Source organism: Lissotriton helveticus, chromosome 7 (genome assembly GCF_964261635.1).
Source record: "Lissotriton helveticus chromosome 7, aLisHel1.1, whole genome shotgun sequence".
In the NCBI taxonomy this organism is placed as follows: Eukaryota; Metazoa; Chordata; class Amphibia; order Caudata; family Salamandridae; genus Lissotriton; species Lissotriton helveticus.
This window is the reverse complement of record NC_136068.1, coordinates 1036139695-1036160907: the sequence shown is the minus strand read 5'-3', so window position 1 is coordinate 1036160907 and position 21213 is coordinate 1036139695.

Sequence of the window (21213 nt, the reverse complement as noted above, 5' to 3'; positions counted from 1 at the left end):
AAGCGCGAGGAAAGTTCCCCAAATTTGCCGCATCTGCCTGTGCGTAGTTATCAGCGTGTAGCCTCACCAACACATTAAGAAGGTATGGTGGGCACCCAAGCTCACCAAGCACCTCCCACAGCTTCTTTCTTGGCACAAGATCGAAGGCGGACTACAGATCAACAAAAATGAGATAGAGGCTGCCACTCTCCATCCTCACCGTTTTCCAGAAAAGTAGCTGTAATCCGAATATCTGGTCCACGGTGGACATATTTGATCTGAAGCCAGCCTGATAGGGGCTCAGGATTCCCTGTTCCTCCATCCACCTCTGTATGCGAAACAATAAGACCCTGCCCATCAGCTTTTGGGTGTTATCAATTAAGCTGATGGGTCTATAATTGGTGGGTAGGAGAGGGCAACCCTTTTTCAATATGGTACTATTTCCGTGCCCTTCCAAGTGTCAGGGGGGTTCATGCCCTCCAGGATTGCATTAAATAAGACACTCAGGTATGGGGCCCAAACTGTGGGTTCTTCCCGAAAGAGATCCCCAGGGAGTTTGTCGAGGCCCGGGGCTTTATTGGGGAGTAAGCTGGTTAAAGCATTTCGAACCTCCGTCAGCGTGATGTCCCCACCTCCCTCCAGGCAAAGCTCCAAGTTGTTACTCAAGTTCTCTGGGTTTGGGTTGTCTTCCACCTCACACGCATACAGGGCCCCAAAGTTCGACTCCCATACTTCGGGCGCTATATTGGGCTCTAAAACTGCACGTCCTCCCTCCTCGCCCGAGCTAACTAGCCTCCAAAATAGCTTAAAATCGTTAGCCTTCAGGGCCGTCCCCAATGCCCCCACCTTTCTATTTCCCAGTTTTTCTTTTCCTGGTGCAAGGTTTTCCTGTGCTTTGTTCTGGCTGACTTAATTATTTGCCTATCTTTGGCTTTCAACGCATTTACAAGCTCTTGTTTTGCTTTACGGCATTTGCTATTATACCAAGAGCATTTGGGTCGATCTATTTCCCTCTTAGGGATTTCCGGGCAAAATACATCTGTCAGGATTGCTACTAGATCTTCATGAATTGTTCTAGCCTTGTCTCTTTCCTCTTCAAATGACTCTACCTGTCCCAACACTCTCTTTCTGTCTATAATCGGTATTGCAAGTTGGTACACCTTTGCCAATTTAGGGAGGGTTTGCCGGACATGATTCCATCTGTTTCTCCGGTTATCAGTGGTTACTAGACCATCAATGCTGGTCACCGGGTTTGAGCTGGAGGCCCCAGCTTCAATGTTACAATCAGAGCATTATGGTCACTGTCTTGCCTCTGTTGTACCTTAAAGTCTAGGACTTTCTCCCAAGTTCTTGTTTCCACCATAATATAGTCGATTAACGATGGGTGACCAGGGACGTTTAAAGGATTTGGGGGGCCCTGGGCCAAATGTATTTTGGGGGCCCCTGTTCGGAACAGCTTTGACTTTATGATGCAGTTTCAGCTCTTTCATGCCCTGTTTGGTCAAATTCTATATGTGTGTGTACATCTGATATTCCGGAATAATGATGTGTGTTTTTAACACATCAGCAGCTCATTAATACTACTGCAAATAATCTTTGTCACACCCTCCGATTTCTCATATGTGAGGTCCTGTATTGATCTAAAACAAACTTTTTATATGGATTTTGCATGAAACAACCACATTTTTCTCTGCAAAATGTCTGTAAAAGACACACACATTAAAAATAAATTATATAAAAAACGATTTTCAACTATCTGTTTAAAAAGTATTCAAGGTCATCAGGGAAGACTCTCTGCAGACCATAGCTGGCTCTATCAGGGGGCCCCTTAGAAAGGCTGGGACCCTGGGCCAGAGCCCACTTTGCCCATGCCTTAAAACGTCTCTGTGGGTGACCATCGCGATTGAACGTGGATTTACCCGGGAGGTCAGACTTAGTCCTCCCGTTGCATGCCCTTAGTGAGTTGGACAGCGTGAAAGAATTAATTTGTATGGCTAAAGGTGACCAGGCTTTGATTGGGGTGATCTGTGGTTCAGGAATTGACCAAATAAGGGAGTACCTGAAAATTGTCAGTTAAGGGTTCAAACTGGCAGTTAAAGTCACCACACAGAATTAACCAAATTGTCGGATCCAAAGTTGGGAGATCGTGGCTAAGATGGTCTATAGTGTCAGATTCTAGTCTATTAACTACAGGTCTAGAATAGACATTGATTAGGGCAATTTTCATCTTGTCAGGGAATGACAGCAAGACACATTGAATATTGTTGTTGGGAGTTGTCGTGCTCTGCCTTGCACCCAAGATGTGTGCCCACCCAAGTCGTAAGACCACCCGACGGGCGCCCTCTCCCACCCTTTGTGGTCGGAATGTTAAAGGGGGCAAATTCTACCCTATGATGTTCTTCGCAGGCCCAAGTTTCTTGGAATAAGCAGATGTGTTGGTTGCCCACAAAGGACCCCTACTCTAGACATGTTAGTTTGTTTTTCAGCCCTGCTAAATTCCAAGAAAGAATTCGTAGCTCCCTATTCCCCAATCCTGCCCCTATCGGAGTCTCCCTGCAAGACGAATGGTGAGGGGGTATACAGCCTGATGAATCCTATCTGGACTTGCAGATGCTACCCTACCTCCACCCCTGTCAGTGCAGCTCAGCTGGGGATCAAGGGAAATAGGTACAGCCTCCCTACTTTGGTGGCTGTTCACTACTTGAGTACCATGCACGTGATCCAATGCCCTACTGCGAGTTCCGTTCATATTGCTCGCAGAGTGGCTTTCTTCAATGGAGGGATCGAGTAGCTGTTTCTTCCGAATGTCGCCAGTAAGATGACTGGCCCCTAGTCAGTCAACCTCCTCAAGATTTTCATATCTATTACTTACTGGGACATTGTACCGAGGGACCTACAGGGTTTGCTCCACTTTCCTTCCATGAGGGGATCAGGATCCACAGTGAGGAGTGGCAAAAATCCGCTACCTCTCTGATTTAAGATAGGTTGAGGATAAAAATAATCCAGCGCACGAAGGCTTACTCCTGTGGGTGTGTGATGATCTGCGTTAGGAGTGGATAGGAGTCTGCTAGCCATATTGGGGTTGTTAAAGTTAATGACAACACACTCCCCAGCTTCAGTCTTTCGGGCATCGCCCAACCAACCTACTCAGCGGACCATGATTATCTCACCCACCGTGGCATACTCAAAGTGTTTAAACCTTGCGAGCCAAAATAGACATTTGTTCCTTAGGTCAAGCGTAGACTCCTTTGAGTTGTGTGCAATTGAGGGAATGCCTGTCATAATAGCGACATATGGGGCACAGGCTGGGGGGAGATTTATGCTAGGGAGGAAAGTCAACTTGTTCTCCCTATCAAGACCCTCGGCGGGTAGTGCAGTTTGTTTGCTTGTAACCACCCCACTCGCAGTCTTAGCCATAACCCCTTCGCCTGCTTCCATAATACTCCTTCATCGACTGGTCTCTTGGATGGTTGATGTAGTTTTGGTGTTTGCTTCCCTCTGTAAACCACTGGTTGTGTGTATCTCTGTTAAGAGGGTCTCCCCACCTTGTACATGGGCTGAACACGGAGTAACATCATGTCTACCAGTTTCAGATCCTCCACCCACTTTGCTAGGCGAGGGGTCAATTTGTACTCGGATACCCAAACCCTCCCACGCTCTCTCCATTCTGTCTAGACGGGCTACTAGGGGTGCTAATTCTTCTTGGATGGTGGCACTTAGTTTAATTAAAAGGTCAACCATCAAATTATCTACCCACGTTGTATGTTCTCCAGTTGTAGTATCTGTTTGAGTTTTACCCTTTGGTTTTACTGGTTCATCTGAACCCAGTAAGTCAGCCTGATTATTTGCACATTGTTTTTTGACCCTAGACCTGCAGTTGCTTTACGTTTCCCTTTGTTTGTAGTATTAGTAAGCGTACTAGCCCTATCCAGTTGCTTATGGGTTCGAGTGACGCGCGGTGGGGGCACCCTATTGGAAGTTTGAGATTGTATTTCTTGAACCCCCGTTGTCAAGATGGGGGAGTAGCCAGAGGGAGGAGGGACAATGGACTGGGCTGCAGTGTATGTGAGGTGGTTGGTGGCGGGGACGCCTCAGAGTCTAGTATGCAAATATCAGGGGTAAGGGAGAGCCTCCTTTCTGTGCGCTCTATTTCCGTGGACACCACCCCAATGGCCCTTTGGAGCATTTTGTCTATTGCCGTGGTTGGGGGCTCACAAGCTCTTTTGATTTTGCTGGCAACTAACTGTTTACCCATTTTTACAGCAGATGTTGTTACCGCTCAATTATACAGAGTAGCCTTGTAACCCCACTGTGCAGATGTATCTGAATTCCCTTATGGGCACAAAAAAGGGCTCAACTCAGAGTATAAACCACCTGTCGACACAATTACAAATGCATCCCCCCGTTCGACTACCAGTTCGTTTGCACACAACCTTCCCTCCAAGGGGGTGCTTAAGCAGTAGCGTCGTAATCCTCCAAATGACTGGATGGACAAACAAATGCTATAGTCTTTTTGGGTCAAAGTCATCAAGTTAATGTGGGCATATAAAAGTAAATCTTAAAAAACAATTGCAAATGTGACATACCTTCAGTTCCTTCTCAACTTGCTCATCTAGCCAAGGGAACCACACTCTATCTCTTAAGACTCTTTTCGTGACTATGATACCACAGTATCCTTCATGGGCCAGATTGATGATCCGCTGGTTTAGGTTTCCAAGTCTGACAATTCTTGAGCCGCACAGTATTATGCCTTCTTGGGTAACTGCCAACTCATCCTATACATTTTAGAATTTTTGAAATTCAACATCATCAGCAATGGGCCAAATACTTCTCCTCCAGGAGAACATGGTGATGGGTTCTTTAATTATGGTCATGTCCTTCTCTGCATTGGTGGCAGCAATGATTTGTTCCAAAGACAGACCCGCTGGTGTGCTGTATGTCACAATAAAGTTTAGATATGCCTCAGCTGTGTTTGAGGTCAAACTGTGACAAGATAGCGGTGCTCATGAAAAGTAATCTGGGTTCTAATACTTCCCCATGTTTTTGTACAATCTCATAGTTGTACTCTTGCAGTCTTAACCGCCACCTCTCGATGCGAGGGGGCATCTTAGCCTTCAGGTTTCCAAAACTTGTGAGCAACACCTGTGGTGATGGTGAACCATCTTGTGTAGAGGAATACATGAACATTTTCGCAGGCCCACACCACAGCCCAACTCACTTTCTCTTGCTGAGAGTAAGGACGTTCTATATCAGACATGCTTTGTGTGGCATAGGCCACGATGTGTCTCTGAGCATTCAGATGGCCATTGGGTTGAGCAAGGATTGCCCCTAGCCCAACTGGGCTTGGATGAACCTTTATTTTGGTTTGTTACTTGGGGATCAAAATAGGCCATTAACATTGCATTCTCAATCAAATGTTTAATGTCTTTGAAACGCTGGTCACATTCTGGACACTACTGGAATGGTACATTTTGCTTGGTCGAAGCTCTCAATGGGGCACTCTCTGTAGCAAAGTTGTGAGTGTACCTTGAGCAATAACTAGCAATGCCTAGAAAGGATCGCAGCATGGTAACATCTTGGGGTGGAATGGGGGGATAAGTGGATGACTGGTTACACCTTGTCTGGGTGTGGAGTAATTCCCCTATTAGAGAATAAGTGCCCAAAAAACTTGTTTGGTTTTGTGAAACTCAACTTTGCTGCATTCAGAGTGCGAACTGCATCAGCAAGTAACTGGCACACTTCGTTAAGGGCTTTGTAGTTGTGTTCTCACTGTAATTGAAACCATGAGCAACAGGTTGGATAATTCAGCAAATAACGTCCTGAAATATCTCCGCTGCCGGAGATACTCCAAAACTCAGTCTTTTATAACTTAACAAACCAACATGATTCGAGAAGGTAGTACCTCGCAGGTCCTCTGGGAGCCTAAATATGCGTGACTAATCCATTTTAGTGTGGTGATCCGGACACCAGCTCTAAAATGTGTTAGTTTAACACCTGATGCGTGGTACTTGGCAGGGCTGCTTCACTGTCACCTTTTTGTTTCTTATTTACCAATTTTACTGCGGACACAGGATGTCAAACGTAACACAGATGATGACTGTCATTGGTTCAGCTCGTGAAACCACCACTTTTGTCAGCAGAATAAATAAATAATTCACGCATCTAGAAACCTCATGGTCTTAAATCTCCGGGGTGGTACTTCAAGGTAAAAAAAAACTGGGTTTGAGACTTATTTCAAGTGCATGGCACCTCCGTAAGTGCTCTATGGGTGGGAGACGCTTTGAGGAGTGCTTCAAAGACTCTCAATGGCGCTAATTAGATTCTACAGCTGAAGTATGAACAGTGGTGGAAATCGGGACAAGTTTAAACGATGGTGCCATTTATTCAATGCCGCAGAAAGGGGTGGTGTCATGAGTTGAAAAAATGACAGTCATCCTATGTGGTTTTTTTGACAAACTTTGTACCCAGAGAAATTAGTAACAATTACAAAATGCGACAGTGAAGCTGTTCTGGTTTATTGAATTGATCAGAGGCTCCAGGTGGTTAAGCAGTGCTTTAAGCACGCGGGTTTAGTAGAAAACGTGTCCCTGACACGCTGAGAGCAAAAGCTAAAAAAACTAGACAAAAAGGTGAAAATATTGTGTTTAAAAAATGACTGCAGTAACTCTCCAGATCTCCGCTGTTGGTGTGGAAAGAAAGGAACTGATGTCAGCGCGCCAGGGTGGCTCCTCGATGGGCACTGCGCACATCACTTTTGACGTAAAGCCGTCCAATGCCACTTACCAGAGCGCAGAGGCACTTCTCAAGATTTTCTGGATCCAGTTTGACACCTAGTGGATATACTAAGGTGAGGAATCTGCGGTTCGCAGTCTCTATCAGAAACATTGTTTTAGTTGCTTATAAACCTCTATCACATCAAAGATAACAGCTCCCTGGTTCAGCCCATGTTTGTCTTGGTAGAGTTAAATGTTCTAACCTTAAAGTTTGCAATGCAGCAATCGCTCCTGAAGTAAATTCACATGCTCACTATATAGTAAGGGTATTACAATCTACATATATAGATTATATCACGCTGGTGGATCTATGAGCGTTTCTATTCAAAAGCCCTGCTGCATCAGCAGCTTCCATTTCAAGCCATGAATAGCGCATCTTTTTGCTAAATAAAAGGTCAACTACAACCAGTAGTGTGATTTTGCCCCTGTTAATGGGAATCAGTTTGCTCTCAAATGGGCAATAAGGGCATGGCACACATTCTCAGGAATGTGCACAGTTGTTACTTCAGCTTATCCAGCCATCTTATAAAGAATGCATTATTGGTACCAACAAGATGAGTATATCTTTTGTACCCTTTAAACACTTAACACTCTTCAGCTGGACATGGAAACACCTTTCCTAATTCTGAGAAAGATGTTAAAATACCTCCATCCTCCAGTTTAATTTGTATCTGCAACACATTTTTCGTGTACCAGGTCAAAAGGAACCACGCACCATGCTGGGCACCATGCAATGTTCCCCACACACCGAGGAGATTTCCTAACTCCCAAAAAGAAACTGCAACCCCTCTGGAGAATAAGAAAACTGGCAACGACTCACCTCTCCTACTGAGTGATGCTCATGTGAGGAAGGGTGTAGAGAGTCAGACAAGCCTGTCAGAATCCCTCATCTGCAGGTCAAATTACAGAGCAGTGCACTGATGAACAAAACAGTACACAAACACCCATGTTATCAGTATCTCACAGTGTTGGACTTGGCCCTCTCTGCAGGTCGCACCGAAAACTTTTTACCTTCACCCCTCTTGTTTTCTGAAACTATTTTCTTTGGCTTTAGGGACTTTGTACACTTTACCACTGCTAAAAAGTGCTTGTGCTTACTTCTAAAACCATGATAAAATTGGCTTACATCCAATTGGCACATGTAATCTATAGTAAACTGGTACTACATGTACCCAGGGCCTGTAAATGTAATGCTACTAATAGGCCTGCAGCACTTAATGTGCCACCCATTTAAGTAGGTCTTTAAACCGTGCCTCAAGCCTGCCATTGCAGCCTGTGTGCAGTTTAAAACTGCCAATTCGATCTGGCAAAATAAACCTTTTGTCAGACTTAAACCTCCTGTTTTCTTTTTAATACATATAAGTCACCCCTAGCATAGGCCCTAAACAGCCCATAGGGCAGGGTGCTCTGTATTTAAAACGTTGGGCAAGTACTTTTACATGTCCTGGTAGTGAGAAACGTCTACATTTTGTATTCACTACTGTGAGGCCTACCTCTCCCTTAGGATATAATTGGGTTACCTTATTACATTTAATACGTGCTAAGTTTTGATTGGAAACCGGAAGAAATGGCATGACTGGACTCAAATTAATTGTAATTTAAAATCCTCTGCAATGGTAAAGTCGGATTTTAGATTACAGTTTATGTTGGACAGGCCGCATGGTCGGGCTGCCCCCTCCCCGCAATGGGACCTGGACCCTGGCTCCCCCTGCATCCCCAGCCAGAGTCCCCGACGACCACCCGAAGTACACTGCAATTCCTCACCCACAAGACACCAGCTCCGAACCCAGCTGGCCCGGGTCACCATCCACACCCCGGCCTCGGCCCAGCCGCCATCTTGGGCCACTACAGCACGAGGCCGCGTGGCCTCAACTCGACCCTCACCCTGGGCCCGGCCGGGCCCGACATCGAGGCACCAACCTCCCCCCGGGAGGCAGAGTGACCACTTGGCGAGTCAATGGGAGAAAGGAATCGTCAACGGCTCTCCTCCGCCAGGTGTCGATCGCCCCCGGCCGCCTGGGCGCTGGCTCCACCCCCCTGCTGGGTGTCTGGACTCCCTCATCCCGGACCTCCCGGCCCCCCAGGCGCGAGGGTCCGGACATCAAAGGGGACCAGACCTATAACTGGGGCAGGACCAGACCAGGAAACCAGTTGTATCCTGGAGTCGAGAGACCCGAGAAGAACTCATCTGTGACTGGCCTGCTGGCGCTGCCGCGGCCCTCTGCCTCGTGAAACCATCGTCTTGGCCTGCTGGCGCTGCCGCGGCCCTCTGCCTCGTGAAACCATCGACTTGGCCTGCTGGCGCTGCCGCGGCCCTCTGCCTCGTGAAACCATCGTCTTGGCCTGCTGGCGCTGCCGCGGCCCTCTGCCTCGTGAAACCATCGTCTTGGCCTGCTGGCGCTGCCGCGGCCCTCTGCCTCGTGAAACCATCGTCTTGGCCTGCTGGCGCTGCCGCGGCCCTCTGCCTCGTGAAACCATCGATTTGGCCTGCTGGCGCTGCCGCGGCCCCCTACCTAGGGAGACTATCATCTTGGCCTGCTGGCGCTGCCGCGGCCCGATCCACAGACACTCCAGCTCGAGGATTGTGAGCTCGCCTCTTACCACTACCTGTACCGATCCGGTACCAAGACTGTCCCGCTACCCCCTTTTCCCTACAGAGACTAGAAGTGAGAGGACCCCCGGGTCCGAGATATCCTGTATCGCTGATCTCCTTGCCTTAAGAACCTTATATAAAGCATTGAACTCGACTTGGTGTGGTGCCTGTTTGTGGGGAGGGAGGTAACTTGTCTGTACGATCCCAGGAGACGGTCCCCCTCGGGGATCTCTCCCTCAGTATCCGGCCGACCCTCAGGGTCCCCGTCTAACATTGGTGGCCAGCGACGGGATCCGAACCTACGCATAATCGTACAGAAAGTCACCCGACCCACGACACACGACCACCATGACAACAGAGAGCGGAACAACGGAGAAATTCCAGATGGAAAAATTGGAAGATTACAACCACCGAGAACTGAAGCAATATTGCATGGAACTTGGTCTCCCAACCACGGGTCTGAGTACGAAGGAAAACTTCAAACGAGCCCTAGAAGCCTGGGCGGAAACGGGTACGGCCGTACCCCGAACACAAACAACCGAGACGAGCCCCGCACCAACTAAAGAAAGAGCGGGTCTCTCCCTGGAAGAGATCCGAGAAAGAGAAAAAACCAGACTCCACGAATTAGAACTAGCCCGACTTCGCTTGGATGGAGAACTCAAGCTGGCAGAACAAAAAATAACCCTGGAACACTTACGGCTCAGGGAAGAGCGAGAAGACAAGCAAAGACAGAGAGAGCTAGAGGAAAAGAAACTAGAGTACGAACATGAGCGCAATCTCAAAACACTGGAGGTCCAGAAACAGAATAAAGACCTCGGGCTCCCCGAACGACCGACCCCGTCTGCCTCGACCGAACCCAAGGTTCACATCCCCAAAGATGTCATCCGGGAATACCACAAGAACGATGATATACAGCAGTGGTTTAAAGCCTATGAGGTGGCAATGACCTCCCACCGGATTCCCCGAAGCGATTGGGGAGCCGGATTATGGGGGAGGTTTGTCAACGAAGGGCGGGACGCCCTGCTACAACTCCCGGACCAGCTGATGACCTCCTACGACCACATGAAGGCCGCCCTCCTCACTCGATACGGGCTCACACCTGAGATGTACCGCCAACGGTTCCGCGACTGCAAACGGATTCCGGGTACAACTTGGGTGGAGTACGTGAACTTTTTTAGCCGAGCCTTCGAGGGGTGGATCAAGGGCAACAAAGTAACCACCTACGAACAACTCTTTGACCTTATCGTATGGGAGCACCTGTCGAACAACTGCTTCGTGGAGCTCCGGCAACACCTCCTGGACAGTAAGCTAACCGACCCTCGACAACTCGCCGTCGAAGCCGACCGGTGGGAAAGCACCCGAGTTGGCCGGAACGCACCCAGCGAATTATCCCGACCGTATCGCCCCCGAGGGGGAGGAGGAAATCAGGGTCGGGGGAGAGACCCCGGCCCCTCGTCACCCCCCAGAAACCCCTCGACCCCGGTTGGCCGAGGAAGCCCTGCCGTCCGGGCCGGTTTCCGGGCCAACATTACGTGCCACAGGTGCCAGCGACCCGGCCACTACGCCAGTGATCCCAATTGCCCAAAGAATCCGAACACTACCCCCCGCCAAGTTGCAGCGGCGGCCCTAGGGGAAGAACTAATCCCGGAAGACCAGGAAGAGTACGAGACCGATCCCTCTGAATGGGCACCCGCCGCCATGGCACTGGTCTGCTTAGGGGAGAGAGACATGATTCCGCGGGCCCCCCTTCCCGCCAACACCCAGAAGTACGGTCAATGGGTCAACATTAATGGCCGCCGGGCGGAAGCCCTCCGCGACACCGGGGCCAGTGTAACGGCGGTCCGACGCCACCTCGTCACCCCAGACCAAATCTTGCCGAACATTCTTTGCCCTGTCCGATCAGCCGACAATTCCGAAAGCCTATGCCACATGGCCTGCGTCCCCTTCGAGTGGGGAGGAGTAACAGGGATGTTAAAAGTAACTGTCCGCGATGATGCCCCCGTGGACTGCCTCCTAGGAAACGACCTTGAAAGCTCTCCCTGGGCAGCTGTCGAACGGAGGGAGCACCTGGGGATGCTCGGCCTCCCCGAATGGGTCTGCGTCACGACCAGGTCCATGACCGCCCGCGCGGTCCCCAGCCCAGAAGAGCCCGAGTGGCCAGAACCTCCTCCCGCGCTCATCCCCGAGGAGGCCGCCCCAGAAGCCAGTCCATTGACCCAAACCGAAGAAGGATCCGACCAGCTTCGGGACGTCCCTGACCTGGCACAATGGCGGCAGGAGGGAGGCCCCACGCAGGAACAATTCCGGGCCGAACAGAAAACCTGTCCCTCTCTCGTAGGACTCCGGCAGCAAGCCCTGGCCCAGAGCACCGGGGATACCTCGGGGGCCCACTGGATCTACTGGGACCAAGACCTGCTCTACAGCGAGCAGAAAGTTGCAGAACTAGGGGCCAGTCGGGTGCTGGTGGTGCCCCTTCGCTTCCGAGACTTCCTCCTGAACTTAGCCCACGATGTCCCCCTTGCCGGACACCTGGGGCAGGATAAAACCTACGACCGCCTGGTGACCCATTTTTTCTGGCCCCACATGCGGAAGGATGTCACCAACCACTGCAAGGCCTGCCCCACCTGCCAGGCCAGCGGAAAAAGTGGCCGAAAAATCAAAGCACCGTTACAACCCTTTCCTGTCGTCACCACCCCGTTTGAACGAGTGGGAATAGACATTGTGGGGCCCCTCGACCCTCGAACAGCCCAAGGACACCGGTTCATCCTGGTCCTTGTAGACCACGCCACCCGCTATCCCGAGGCCATCCCTCTTCGGACCGTGACGGCCCCCGTGGTGGGCCGGGCCCTGATGGGGATCTTCTCCCGGGTGGGGTTCCCCCGGGAGGTCGTCAGTGACAGGGGCACGAACTTTATCTCCAGATATATGAAGTCCCTCTGGCAACAATGCGGGGTCACCTACAAATTCACGACCCCCTTTCACCCGCAAGGAAACGGACTGGTCGAGAGATTCAACCGCACCCTCAAGGGGATGATTATGGGTCTAGAAGAACCCCTTCGACGCCAGTGGGACGTGCTACTTCCCTGCCTCCTGTTTGCCTATCGGGAGGTCCCGCAGAAGTCCCTCGGCTTCAGCCCCTTTGAACTCCTGTACGGGCACCCCGTCCGGGGCCCCCTCAGCCTAGTCAAGGAAGGTTGGGAGCAGCCTCCCCAGAAAACTCCCCCGGACATCTACAGGTATCTCCTGGCTCTCCGCAACCAGACCCGGCGGTTCCGAGACGCCGCCAAAGCCAACCTCGAGGCCAGTCAGGAGGACATGAAGAGGTGGTACGATCAGCACACGTCCTCCATTGAGTTCGAACCTGGACAACAGGTCTGGGTGATGTCCCCGGTTGAGCCCTGTGCACTCCAAGACAGATGGTCCGGGCCCTTCAAGGTAATCGAACGCAAGGGGCCCGTCACCTATTTAATCGACATGGAGACTGCCCGGAACCCCCTACGGGTCCTCCATGCCAACAGGCTCAAACCCCATTTTGTGCGATCCGAACTCAGCCTCCTGATGGCTACCGATAATGGGACAGAAGAAGACTCTGAACCCCTTCCGGACTTACTGAGGGCCCTCGAGCAGGATGGCTCAGTGGAAGGGGTCCAGCTCTCCGAGGCCCTGTCCCCGGAGCAACACCAAGACTGCCAAACGCTCCTGAGGCAGTTCGCCTCCCTGTTCTCCCTCACCCCCGGAGTCACCCCCTGGTGCCTCCACGATGTGGACACCGGGGACAGCCCTCCTATTCGACACCGAGCGTACCGCGTACCAGACCGGGTACGAGCCTGCATCCAGACCGAGGTGTCCAAAATGCTGACCCTAGGAGTGATCGAACCCTCAGACAGTCCCTGGGCGAGCCCAGTCGTCCTAGTTCCCAAGGCAGCTGCCCCGGGCGTTGCCCCTGAGCTCCGGTTCTGCGTGGACTATCGGGGGCTGAATGCAGTTACCCGGACCGACGCTCATCCCATCCCCCGGGCAGACGAGCTAATTGACCGGATGGGGGCCGCCCGCTACCTGAGCATCTTCGACCTAACAGCGGGCTACTGGCAGATCGGCCTCACCCCTAGGGCCCAAGAACGATCCGCCTTCTCTACCCCAGACGGGCACTACCACTTTAAAGTCATGCCCTTCGGCATGAAAAACGCCCCGGCAACGTTCCAACGGCTGGTAAACCAGGTACTGGCGGGCCTGGAAGGCTTCAGCGCCGCCTACCTGGACGACATTGCTGTGTACAGCCACCAGTGGACCGACCACCTCCGCCACCTGCGGGAGGTTCTACACGCCCTCCAGCAAGCCGGGCTCACCATCAAAGCCAGCAAGTGCCAGGTGGGCCAAGGGTCCGTGACCTACCTAGGACACCAAGTGGGAAGCGGGCTGGTGGCCCCTCTCCAACTCAAGATTGCTGCCATCCAGGCCTGGCGGCCCCCTACGACCCAAACAGAGGTCCGGGCCTTCCTGGGGCTCACCGGATACTACCGGCGGTTCATGAAAGACTATGGCAGCATCGTGGGGCCCCTCACGGAGCTCACCTCCAAAAAGAGCCCCAAAACCGTCAACTGGACCCCGGACTGCCAATCGGCCTTCGAAAGGCTAAAGACCGCCATGTGCACGGCCCCCGTGCTCCAGGCTCCCGACTACAGCCGGGAATTCATTGTGCAGACGGACGCCTCCGATCATGGTGTGGGGGCCGTCCTCTCCCAACTCAACGCCGAAGGGATCGACCAGCCAGTGGTCTTCATCAGCAGACGCCTATTGCCCCGAGAACAGCGCTGGAGCACCATTGAGAGGGAGGCCTTCGCCGTAGTCTGGGCACTCAAGAAGCTCCGGCCATACCTCTTCGGCACCCACTTCCGGGTGCAAACAGACCACCGACCCCTGCAATGGCTGATGCAAATGCGGGGGGAGAACCCGAAGCTGCTGCGCTGGTCCATCTCCCTGCAGGGGATGGACTTCACGGTGGAACATCGTCCAGGCCAGGACCACGCCAACGCCGACGGCCTGTCACGCTTTTTCCGCCTCAGCGAGGAGAGTCCCCAGGAAGATGGCTGACTCTCCCCGCCTTCAGCTGGGGGGGACGCATGTTGGACAGGCCGCATGGTCGGGCTGCCCCCTCCCCGCAATGGGACCTGGACCCTGGCTCCCCCTGCATCCCCAGCCAGAGTCCCCGACGACCACCCGAAGTACACTGCAATTCCTCACCCACAAGACACCAGCTCCGAACCCAGCTGGCCCGGGTCACCATCCACACCCCGGCCTCGGCCCAGCCGCCATCTTGGGCCACTACAGCACGAGGCCGCGTGGCCTCAACTCGACCCTCACCCTGGGCCCGGCCAGGCCCGACATCGAGGCACCAACCTCCCCCCGGGAGGCAGAGTGACCACTTGGCGAGTCAATGGGAGAAAGGAATCGTCAACGGCTCTCCTCCGCCAGGTGTCGATCGCCCCCGGCCGCCTGGGCGCTGGCTCCACCCCCCTGCTGGGTGTCTGGACTCCCTCATCCCGGACCTCCCGGCCCCCCAGGCGCGAGGGTCCGGACATCAAAGGGGACCAGACCTATAACTGGGGCAGGACCAGACCAGGAAACCAGTTGTATCCTGGAGTCGAGAGACCCGAGAAGAACTCATCTGTGACTGGCCTGCTGGCGCTGCCGCGGCCCTCTGCCTCGTGAAACCATCGTCTTGGCCTGCTGGCGCTGCCGCGGCCCTCTGCCTCGTGAAACCATCGACTTGGCCTGCTGGCGCTGCCGCGGCCCTCTGCCTCGTGAAACCATCGTCTTGGCCTGCTGGCGCTGCCGCGGCCCTCTGCCTCGTGAAACCATCGTCTTGGCCTGCTGGCGCTGCCGCGGCCCTCTGCCTCGTGAAACCATCGTCTTGGCCTGCTGGCGCTGCCGCGGCCCTCTGCCTCGTGAAACCATCGACTTGGCCTGCTGGCGCTGCCGCGGCCCCCTACCTAGGGAGACTATCATCTTGGCCTGCTGGCGCTGCCGCGGCCCGATCCACAGACACTCCAGCTCGAGGATTGTGAGCTCGCCTCTTACCACTACCTGTACCGATCCGGTACCAAGACTGTCCCGCTACCCCCTTTTCCCTACAGAGACTAGAAGTGAGAGGACCCCCGGGTCCGAGATATCCTGTATCGCTGATCTCCTTGCCTTAAGAACCTTATATAAAGCATTGAACTCGACTTGGTGTGGTGCCTGTTTGTGGGGAGGGAGGTAACTTGTCTGTACGATCCCAGGAGACGGTCCCCCTCGGGGATCTCTCCCTCAGTATCCGGCCGACCCTCAGGGTCCCCGTCTAACAGTTTAGAAAATTACACTTTTAGAAAGTTGTCATTTTCCTGCCCTGATGCTTAAGGCCTGCCTTGTTCTTCAGAGGGCTGCCCTGATGCTTGAAGACGAGAGGACCATCTCCTTGAACCCAGGACTACCAGACTGAGGACCATCTCCTTGAACCCAGGACTACCAGACTGACTCCAAGGGTCAATTGGCTGACCTCCTGTTCTGAGCTACAGGGACACAACAAGCTCCAGAGGTCTCCTTGCAACAGCCCAGCTGACCTGCTGCAACTGCACCTGCCTGACCCCTGCTGAGGTGAGTTTCTGATCCCCAAGAAATGCCTCCCCATGTCTTGAACTCTTGGCTGCTATCAGTGGAGCGTCTCCCAGAACTCCTGAAGTTTGGAACTCTTGTGCACTGGACTTTGAGAAGGTAACATTTTCAGCAGGACTAACCTGGCCCCTACATCTAGCCCACACTTCATTGCGAACGGCCTGATCTTTTGTCTTTGTCCCGGTCTAGCATGACCCCCACAGTTAATGCCTTCTACTTCATGCCACTATTTTTACTTAAACCTTTAAAAATGCATATCTCTGAATCGCTTTGGTCTCATTTATTACATTTAATTTGACTCTATATTTCTAAATTATTGTGGGATACCTCTTGTTTCACTTTATTACTGTTTGCGTGCTGCATAAATACTTAACTTGGTTCCTCTAAATTAAGCCCCTCTGCTTTTGTGCCAAGTTACTAGAAGGTTAAGCACATGTTAATTTAGTAACTTTTGTTGGTAACCCTCACAAGGATTGTGGTTGTTGCTTGAAAAGGGTTTTCACCCCAATCAAAAACCCATGTTTCTTACGAGCTATTATCCTACAGATAAAGTAAGAATTATAGCCATGACTAAGTGAACAGAATAAATGAAAGGGTGAACCCTAATTACACCCATATCATATTTCATCAGCCTTCCATACCCATATAATCTACTCCCTGCTTAGGTTATAATTAGCCGATATACAGAGTAGTTTCTTTTTGTATTTCTATACCAAGTTGTGTTCAGCTTAGCATATCTTTATACCATAAATGTTAAGGAGGTTCGTCTGGCAGCTTTACTCTAGTAACCGGACCATCTTCTTTGCCCCACCACAATTACCAGTATCCTTCACTCTTCTTTTTTTTTTAATGTGATGGTCTATGAAGTGAAGTGGTGTCTGCTCAAGCTCGACCCCTGCTTTCTGTACACTAAGCTGTAAACGATGCTTTTGTTCGGATTTCAGGATGATTAAGACCATGCAGCTGGTGTATTTATTAGTTACTCTGATACTGATAGGAACCATGTAGGACCTTTTATATTTGCGGAGCTCCTCTACAGATAGCGTGAAATCAAGAAGCTGCTTCCCTTCCTTCCCTCATTAATGTGAGCAACAAAAAATATGTGACAGTGAAGAATATTATTTTTTTCAAATTCAACAAAGCATGTTAGTTATGAATACACCTGTCATCTATGCTTTAAATGTGTGCCATAAACGTCATTGCATTCTTGCACAGATTGACATGTTAATATGCAGAAAGGCATGCACTAGATCTAACTTTACAAAAACATTCAATATAAGTTGCGCAACACATGTCAACATTATGTTGGGCAATAGCTGGACACATGCGCCTCAGAATATAGCCTTCTTTAAATGTACCATTTCATAGCCCTGATGTTGGCCTTGCTACTTCTGGATTTGGATGCTAAGAAGGCAGCAGCTGTAACAGAAAGTAAGCTGGGCCCTATTTACTTTCTGTAAGTTTCACCCTATGCCCTTATCGTACACACTTTTTAGGTTTCGTCTAGCGAAGGCTGCACTTGCGCAGCTCTCGCTGGGAGAAAACTGATGTTTCAGAGAGTGGGGCTTGAACCCGCCCCTCTTCTCCATTGGCTGAGTGGGCTTGAACCCGCCCCTCTTCTCCATTGGCTGGCTTCCTAAAAGGAGGCCAGCCATTGGAGGAGAGGGGCATCACTCCATTCAAGACCCATCTTTTTGGGATTCGGGGGGGTGTTTTTAACTTTCTTTCTCTTTTCTTTCTCTCCTCTTCCCATTGGCTGGAATTTTACCTTCCAGCCAATGGGAAGAGGAGATAAAGAAAAACACACCCCCGAATCCCAAAATGACGCTGCGTTTCTCCGAGGCATTTCTGCTGGGCCTCGGAGAAACGTGGTGGTGTTTCCAGAGCTGTTACATGAGGTAAAAGTGACAATTGTGAGCAAACAATACATGAGGTAGCAAACAGTGCATTCAAAGTAATTGAATTCTTAACTGTATCAACTTGCAAGGAAGTACCTGTGTTGCTGGTGCAGCGGCAAGACGGCCAGGTCATCTCCTAGCCCCCCAAGCTCCGGGTCTGTCTCCTTCCGGACATGGACCTACGTTAAGCTTTGGGAACGGGGAAGACTCCGAATCCAGGTTACGCATGCCTCTGCTAACCCCAACCCCTCTTAGACCGAGTGAAGTTACTTTCTGATACCACAAGATCCGCCATGCCAAGTCGTTTGCTCGATCCACCCTCTCGGGTGACTGCCTGGTTTTCGATTGGTCGGTGGGTCACCATTGCTCTAGGTTAGCGCGAAGGTGCACTGAACGACGCGCGGGAGCGGTCTGTGGACAATAGAGCACCGGAGAGGGAGAGAGTGCCGCCACCCGGGAGACACCTGACATCCGGGCACACAGGTCCGTGTTTTCCGTAGAACATCCAGCTTTCGGGCACTGGGGAGGCTCGGTACTTCCACATCCGGACACGAGTGTCGCAGTAGCAGGTACACCCGGCGCGGACTTCCCGCCGGTACCTGAGGCAGCAGCGAGCGCCCGAGGCCGCCCGCACAGACTGAAGCTGGAGGAAGGCAGTCCAGCCCCCCTGAAGACCGAGGCACGGCGGGGGCGGCATGACAGATAAGGAAGGTATGGGTTAGGCCAAGGTAGTTTAAGAAGCGCTCTGGGTGCTGAGGCTGGTTGGTTGGGGTCGCTTGGTTTAAGCTGAGGAGAGTGGAGATCGTGGGGTGGTCTGTGGCTGGGAAGCTAGGGTCGGTGTGACGGGACAGGTACTGGGGGTGCTTTGAAAGAAGTTTAGGATGGGCTCGTTGCCGTAAGGATGTGCTCTATGCAAATAACGTTGGATCATTTGGCGAGTTGGGGCTGACACGTCGTGGGAGTGAGGTGTGCAGTTGGAGTATTGGGAAAAAGAAGCGTAGTCGGCTGATAGGCATGTGTTTGAAGCCCTTTCTTTAGTTGGGAAGCTATTATGTGCCCGTGGTATTCTATTCATACTGTGCAGGTTGAGAATGTTTGTTTGTTCCCCTTTTTGTGACTGCCTTTGTTCCCAATCAGACTGTTACTCATTCGTGTATTAGATTTCGGCTTCTGGTACGAACAGGAACGCTAATATAGAGCTAGTGACTGTTTTGTCGCTCCGTGCTCCTCCAACACCAACAGCTCAACGCCCGGGCGGGTGCCATTTTCAGCAGGGAAGCTCCGGAGCTCACCAGGTCAGTTCGGGGGCAGACTACGGGACTATCGGACCACCAAGATCCTGCTTTTAGCTGCCGCTGAGCCGCCCACACACAATGCCACCCCCCTGTTGCCTCGTGCTCACTTGCCACTGCTAGAGGGGCCTGAAGCCAGGCCAGGAGCCCACCCCGGAGTCCCCACCAAAGAGGGACGAGCCCAGGGCCTGGACGGGTGAGAGCTTGGGGGGGGACGGCCGAGGGTGTCTTTGGCCTCAGAGGGGTGAGCCTGTAGGTCTCAGGGCGGAGGGTGTCTTTGGCCTCAGAGCCTCCGGAGATCAAATATCCGCACGCGCCAGGGCCTCACCGCGTCCATGATGCAGTCGAGCCAGCGGCCCGCTACGGAGAGCCCAGCGCTCCTGTACCTCTCCAGGCTCCGTGCTCCTCCACCACCAACAGCTCAGCGTCCGGGCGGGCGCCTTTTTCTGTAGGGAAGCTCCGGAGCTCACCAGGTCAGTTCAGGGGCAGACTACGGGACTATCGGACCACCAAGAGCCTGCTTTTAGCTGCCGCTGAGCCCCCCCATGAACAACGCCACCCCCCACCCCCCTGTTGCCTCGTGCTCGCTTTTCTGTCCCCCCACCCCCCTGTTGCCTCGTTGTGCTCGCTTTTCTGCCCCCAACCCCCTGTTCCTCGTTGTGCTTGCTTTTCTGCCCCCGTTCCCTCGTTGTGCTCGCTTTTCTGCCCCCCTGTTCCTCGTGTGTGTGGCTCTGTGTGTGTGGGAGGGGGGGCGTTGTGTGTGTGTGTGGGGGGGGGTGTTGTGTGTGTGTGGGGGGCGTTGTGTGGGGGGGGGCTCTGTCTGTGTGTGGGGCTCTGTGTGTGTGGGGGGGGCTCTGTGTGTGTGGGGGGCTCTGTGTGTGTGTGGGGCTGTGTGTGTGTGTGTGGGGCTCTGTGTGTGTGGAGCTGTGTGTGTGTGGGGGGGCTGTGTGTGTGGGGGGCTCTCTCTGTGTGTTTGTGGGGGGCTCTCTGTGTGTGTGTGTGGGGTGGGCTCTCTGTGTGTGGGTCTCTGTGTTTGTGTGTGGGCTCTCTGTGGGTGCACATGCAATAGGTTTCACGTTTGCGAGAGATTAAGCTATTGACATTGTAAATGACAATGCCATTTATTTATGTGTTTTCAAAACCAACACATAAATAAAAAATGTGTCATTTACAATGCCAATAGCTCTATCTTTGGCAAAGGCGAGACCGTTGCATTGTAAATGCTTGTTAGGAAATAGAATAATGTTGAGGATCCATGGGCAGTAAAAAGGGGCAACCGCGTGATATTACTGGGGGCCAGCTAGTGCGAGATGACACGTGATAACCCTGACATTTTGGTGAACCTACGTCCCTGGCTGACAGTGTTGCACACAGGTGGGTGACTGTCACCTAGTGATCTACAGGAACTGTAAACTCAAACACAACAGAGCAGCTCAATTCCTTCCTATAGCTAAACCACCTCACCAGCAGAATTGCTGCGATTTCATTTTTTTTCCCATTAGTGCCTTCCTTAGCTGGCCAGGATTTGCATTTCTCCGGCGTTTTACACTTTCCAGAACAAAGGGTATCCGTTTGTATTCCAGGCAGAGACCGGGCACCAGTAGGCGGCGCTTAGGAGAGGTGCTTCAAAAACCACATTCACCTGTAGAGGTGTGGGAGCCTCTGAAAGCTCGAGCCTGGCGCTGGCTCAGCTCTTGTTCCTGTTGAAACATCGAGCCCATAACGAGCCGAGCTTTCAGTGGCTTTTGCCTGCCACCATTTCTCTACGGAGGACGTGGCTTACAGACCGAGCTGCCGAATTCAGACCTGGGCAACCAGGTTAGAGCCTCCGTGATGTGATGGTTCAACATCCTGTAATTGTGGCAAAATCATTTATACCCGTGCCTATAAAAAAATGCATGTGACATTGTGGAGTGTAAGTGGTACTCAGTGTAAGCGCTCCAACGCTATTTAAAAAACTGCAACAGAAAATGTACAGAGGTAAAAACAAAGCGTTAACATAAAAACAAAAGACAAATAGATACCCA